We start from the raw sequence: 6,453 nt of genomic DNA on the forward strand, positions 1-6,453 counted from the left end.
TCTCCTTTCCACGTGACGTTTGATAGTATCGGCTGCCGTGTGGTTAAGTGTGTTTGGTGTTTGTATTTTGGAGTCCTTGCAGAAGGGAGATTCCCAACCAGCGATTGTGTTGGCAAAAAGCTGATGCGTAATGCGATAGGATTGCTGTAGGACAAGTCTGGCGATACACTGATATGAGTAAACTAAGGGGAACCTGGGCCCTCTTGGCTCCCTGGCCCAGAGGGAGAATTCTAGAAGCTCCAGGGTTTAGAAGTTTCCCTTCTCCTGTATTGCTACATCAGTTTGAGTGCAAAATGTTACAGGAAGAAACTAGTGGTTAAGTGCGCGGACTCTTATCTGGGAGAACCGGGTTTGATTCCCCACTCCTCCACTTGCACCTGCTGGGATGGCCTTGGGTCAGCCAGAGCTCTTGTAGGAGTTGTCCTTGAAAGGGCAGCTGCTGGGAGAGCCCTCTCAGCCCCACCTCCCTCACAGGGTGTCTGTTGTGGAGGGGGGGGAGGTAAAGGAGATTGTGACCGCTCTGAGATTCAGAGGATAGGGTGGGATATAAATCCAATATCATCATCTTCTAAGGAAGAAATAAAGGGCAGGAGGAAGGGAAGCATGTAAAGCTTTGAGGACATTGCTGAAGACAGAAAGCATGGCATTGCCAGCATTTTGCTCCTTTTTGTTCATTCAAAAAACGCAATGAGTTTTCTTTGGGCCCCAGTGGCCAGCAAAAAACCTTCTAAAGCTTACTTTTTGTTTTAAATCACAAAACAACATCAGCATGGAAAAGGCAAGGGCTCTGCTGCTAATGATGCTGTGTGAGGTGAGCAGCCGACACGACATGCGATGATGAGCATGCTGCCAACAGTTAAAATATTATCTATGGGGAGAATTGCAATATTTTCCCTAGCAACAGATGGCAGAGATTGGAGTGCTGAAGAAAACGTTTTTTCCGCTCCAAAAGAAGCACTGCTTGGGGAAGGATGTCAAGATCCCTACAACAAAGAGGTAAAGCAATAACAGCTTTTACACCGTGGGGGGGCTTAGATGTGCAATTGGAGCAATTAGTTGAAAATGCAAACCTGGCACAGTGGTGAGAGGCTCACAGTGGTGTATGTTTACTGCCTCAACCCATATTCACAAGATTGCCATTTGAGTAATTTTGGACAGCTTTGGGGGGTGGGAGAGATGTGCAGAAGAAATAGGTTTAAGCCACGGGTGTCAAACATGTAGCCCGAGGGCCGAATCAGGCTGTTGGAGGGCTCTCATCAGGCCCACAAGCAAACTCAGTCATTTGCTTCCTTCTCTTGCTTCCTTCTGCATCACAGCTTGCCAGGCTTGCTCAATCACACAGGAGCTACAGAGCAAAGACTTTATTTTCTCCATTGGCTGACCAGCACATGAAGCAAGTTATGTACAAAAGCTCACAATGCCCAGCCATTTCATCTTTTTCCTCTGGGTCTTAGGCTCAAAGCATTGACCACAATATTTCTGCACTGAACATCAGTAAATCAAAAGTAGGTTTGCAACTTACAGGTACATACCTGAACAACATAGTCAAGATTGCTACTACACAGACATAGTCTTTAGATTTTGATTCAACAATTCTCAGAGCAAGAGGTATCAGATATCAGAGATTGTTAAAGAAATAAAATACTGCAAGCATGCTAATCTTTTAAGTATGTTTTATTGTAAGTTTTATTTAAAAATCGTGTTTGTCTGTGTCCTCTTTAAAGTTTATAACTCCACTACCTGACATTACACTTTATAACACACATGGCCCAACCAAACAAGGTCTCATTTATGTCAGATCCGGCCCTCATAACAAATGAGTTCGACACTCCTGGTTCAACTCCACCGACCCATCAACAAGCCACCCTGCAACTACTGAGATCTGTGAAAGGCTCTGAATGAGTCTGCTTGAAATGGAAGACTTTTTAAAATGTCGCATTATGTAGAACGAGGAGACACATGGATGAGGTTAATTTGGTATTCTCTTTTAAGTTTTCCAAGCTCTAGTATTTAGATCTGTCCAGGTCATCATAATACCATAGAACCAGTTCTAACTCTTGCAGGCCAGTCTGCCTTGAGAGACAGGGATGGGGTTAAACTGAACCTCGACTGCCTCAAGATCTGCAATTGATGCTGATATGTAGACGGATGGGAGGAACAGCACGTTCTGCTTGGTCAGATTTGCTGAACTAGGATGTGTCCTTCGCATGCTCTTGGGCTACCTCAAATAAGTTGGCTCATGTGTTCTGTTGCCCTGATCCAGGCATTGCTACCATTAAGGCCTTGAAGGACTGCACGGCAGACAACAATTGCACAGCAGAAGCTTGTCCCATCCCCTTTCTGTGCTGCGAACAGATATATTTGTTGGAAGGCGAGGCAGCTGTAACTAGGCAAAGTATAAGAGGGTGTTCCTTTGCCTGGAGAACCGCCAGACTCTAGAAGGGAAGCAATACTGATCTGTTTGAGTGCAGACTTTCCTGGCCCTAGAGCCTACGGTGTCAGATCCAGTCTTGTATACTTTGGGGCTCTGCAGAACTGCTGCCGCTTTTTGCGTTTTGTGGCTCCTCGTGTGGCACCTGTTTACTGCTTCCTCTGGGCTGTCTGCCAGTAGAGGATTAATGCACCTTATAAAGTGGGCTTTGTCAGTCCACAGAAACTTCTGCCCCAGTAAGTGGGTGCTGCCAAGACAATTGATTTCAAACCCCCACACACCCACCAACCTGCATAGGCTTTGTTTGAATTTTAACCCTGGGCGAGGCTTTTATGAGACGAAAATGTTTACTCATTTCATACCGTCCTCCTTGGTGTCTTCTGAAACCTCAATTCCTGCCCTTTCAAAATAAACCCAATAAAGAAGTTTCCCAAACAGCTATCAAAATGTGATTTGTTGGATGTTGTAAAAGAACTTGATTATTCCTTAGCCTTTATTTTATCCTGCATCTCCTGAGGGTTGTTGTTTTTTTTTTAAGTGGCAGATAAGAAATGAGTTTTCCTTTCTAAGCTTTGTTGAGAGAAGCAGCTGTATTTTCTAGCAGAGGAAATATTGCTCTGCTTTTTAATGTGGGTCTGGGCTGCCCCCTTCTGCGTCCTCAACGACTGTTTGACAGGGAAACATTCAAAGGGGCAGTTTTTCTTCGCACACGGATGCAGTGATGGGAAAACCTTGGCCTCTGCGTTCATTTCTGTATTGTACAGCTTTTAATGCCATACGAGTTTTGCCAGGAGGATTGCTGACGATACTAGACCGGCCGGCCGAGAACAGTTTTTTCGGCTGTGCCGTTCTGAGCAGCTCTTCTGCATCGGGGACATCAAGCCGTTTGATTCTAACATTAATGTTTTCCCAAATGAATGGGGAGTACAGACGATAATACTTTCTTTAATAATTTAAAGGAAAGAGCAGCAGGGATGTTTCCAGTTCAGGAGGACTCGCAAAGAAAGCATCAGTAAGAAGTACAGACGATTCCTCAAAATTACGTACATTTTCTTCTGCTGTTAATTATTGTTTCTCCTAGTCTGACATTTGCAGCTGACTGATATAATGTGAAATTTCTTTGTAATGATTTTTTTAGAGAACCGGAACAGATTTTTGAGGAGAGAAGGATATGCTTTATTCACAAAATGGGGGGTGTTTGATGGATTGACATTGGTTTGACGGCTGAATTTCTTGAAGCCCTCTCATCATTTGACAGGTATCTGATTACTTCAAACAAAACAGGGCAAATAGCTAAGTCTATGTACACTGAGAAGGCTCTGGGAGTCTTCTACTGCTTCTAGCTTGTGGGAACTCGTATAAGATCGATTCTAATTTGTTTTCTAAGTTTGCCCTCCGACATAACATTCAGTTCCACACAGTCAAAGGCCTTATTTGCCCTGTCCAGGAAAAATAATACATCTAGTTTGGCCCTTGATAAGAACAAACAGGTAAAACACAGTGATATTTCAATAGTACTGGAGAATTTTTCTGCCTGATTTAATAGTGTTTTTTCTACTTTAACAGCTACAGCAAAAATTGGTTCTAACTGATGTCTGAGTGTCTTCACATGCCTCTGGCATTCTAGGTGCGGAAACTGTGCAAACATAAGCAATGTACATTTATGCTTGCATATTTGGTCCTGTGAAAAATTAGCAACATGGTCTTCATTTGCAGACTCTGGGAACAGGGTTATGGTTTCCTGAAAATTATATAAAAGAAAACAATTGCATAAGAAGACAAACTGCTGAAGTGGGGGGGGCTTGTTCAAAAAAATCCATTTTCAAAGAGGGATTTGGCTACTGTGAGCACTGAGTACTATTGCTTAGCAAAAAAATGACTCTCTAGATTGAATAATGCATATAGTCAATTTTCATATTTTGGGTTAAGAGCATGTTGGATCAGGCCAATGGCCCATCCAGTCCAACACTCTGTGTCACATAAGAACTTAAGAGAAGCCATGTTGGATCAGGCCAGTGGCCCATCCAGTCCAACACTCTGTGTCACAGAAGAACATAAGAGAAGCCATGTTGGATCAGGCCAATGGCCCATCCAGTCCAACACTCTGTGTCACATAAGAACTTAAGAGAAGCCCTGTTGGATCAGGCCAGTGGCCCATCCAGTCCAATGCTCTGTGTCACATAAGAACTTAAGAGAAGCCATGTTGGATCAGGCCAGTGGCCCATCCAGTCCAACACTCTGTGTCACATAAGAACATAAGAGAAGCCATGTTGGATCAGGCCAGTGGCCCATCCAGTCCAACACTCTGTTTCACATAAGAACATAAGAGAAGCCATGATGGATCAGGCCAGTGGCCCATCCAGTCCAACACTCTGTGTCCCACAGTGGCCCAAACCCAGGTGCATCAGGAGGTCCATCAGCAGGGCCAGAACTCCAGAAGCCCTCCCACTGTGACCCCCCAAGCACCAAGAAGACAGAGCATCACTGCCTCTGACGGTGTTCCATCTATATCCAGTGGCTAATAGCCACTGATTGACTTCTGCTCCATAAGTTTATCCAATCCCTTCTTGAAGCTGTCTATGCTTGTAGCTGCCACCACTTCCTGTGGCAGTGAATTCCATGTGTTCATTACTCTTGGGTGAAGAAGTACTTCCTTTCATCTTGTGTGTGTGTGGGGGGGCTATCTCTTAACATTTTTGTCTACACAGATACAAAATATCCCTCCCCCCCCCCCCAAAAAAAGAACCTGAACAATGACATGTCCAGTAACACCCCCATGTTCTTCCATAGTTTTCCTTTCATCTAATTCTATTGCATTCAAGTATTATACCCTGGAGTTAAAACTGTGTTCTCTGCTTCTTTTCCCTGTCGTTTCTAGCCGCTGTATCAGTGATGCATTCCTTCAGCATTATAAGCCTGATTTAGAGTGGCAAAAATTTGATATTTCTGTTACTGCTGAAATCATTTTTTTTCTGCTCAAAACATTTAGTACTTAAGTTTTCCCAAGGAGCAAATTTTTCAGTTTCTAATCTTCTAGCCACCTCACTGCTTTTATTATTTTTGTGTCATCATGACAGATACATTGCTCAGCCATATTTTTTTTTCTCTTTTCTTTGTAAATTCCAAAAGTACAATCTGAGAAACTAGGAAACCCTTTGTTGAATGGGATTCAGATCCTCCCCCCCATTCTTGACTCTAGTGATAATGCTAGTACATTAAATACTCTGCAATAATAAGGTTTTCTGTTTGAGGGGGGGGGGTTGTCCAAACAGGAAGAACAGAATTGAGAAAAGGTCTTTTGCTCAATATTCGAGATGAACACCGATAATGTAATGTCTCTGCCTGAACATGCTCTTTTTGTCATTCAGAGATTTCTCATTTTCAGGTACAGTCACATGTGAATTATTTCAGTGTTCTGATATTAGCTGATGAATCTTCTCCCGTATCCAGAAGAAACATGAATTCAGATTAGGGGCTTTTGAACACATGTCCATTTGGAAGCTATGACAATGCTTGCTATATGGGATAAGTATTTTTTAAAAGATTAAATCTTGGGCTCAGAGAAAATTCACTAGCAAGAGGCAAAGAGGTACATATTTGCATCTAACACCTTATCTTCCATTGGAGCAATGGCTACTTCTCTAGCTCTTTAAGTTCTACAGACTTCCGGGGAAGGCTGTGGCTCAGTGGTAGAGCATCTGCCTGGCATGCAGAAGGTCCTCGGTTCAATCCCCATCACTGTCAACTAGAAGATGACAGAGAAGACCTTGACCTGAGATCCTGGCTCAGGGATAGAGCATCTGCTTAGCATGCAGAAGGTCCCAGGTTCAATCCCCAGCACTGTCAACTAAAAGGACCAGGCAGTAGGTGATAGAAAAGACCTTGACCTGAGATCCTGGCTCAGTGGTAGAGCATCTGCTTGACAGGCCAAAGGTCCCAGGTTCAATCCTTGGTATCTCCAGTTAAAAAGACCAGGCAGTCGGTGATGGGAAATCCTGCCAGTCAGAGCGGACAATATTAAC

The sequence above is a fragment of the Heteronotia binoei genome, chromosome 19 (genome assembly GCF_032191835.1).
Source record: "Heteronotia binoei isolate CCM8104 ecotype False Entrance Well chromosome 19, APGP_CSIRO_Hbin_v1, whole genome shotgun sequence".
Classification (NCBI taxonomy): domain Eukaryota; kingdom Metazoa; phylum Chordata; class Lepidosauria; order Squamata; family Gekkonidae; genus Heteronotia; species Heteronotia binoei.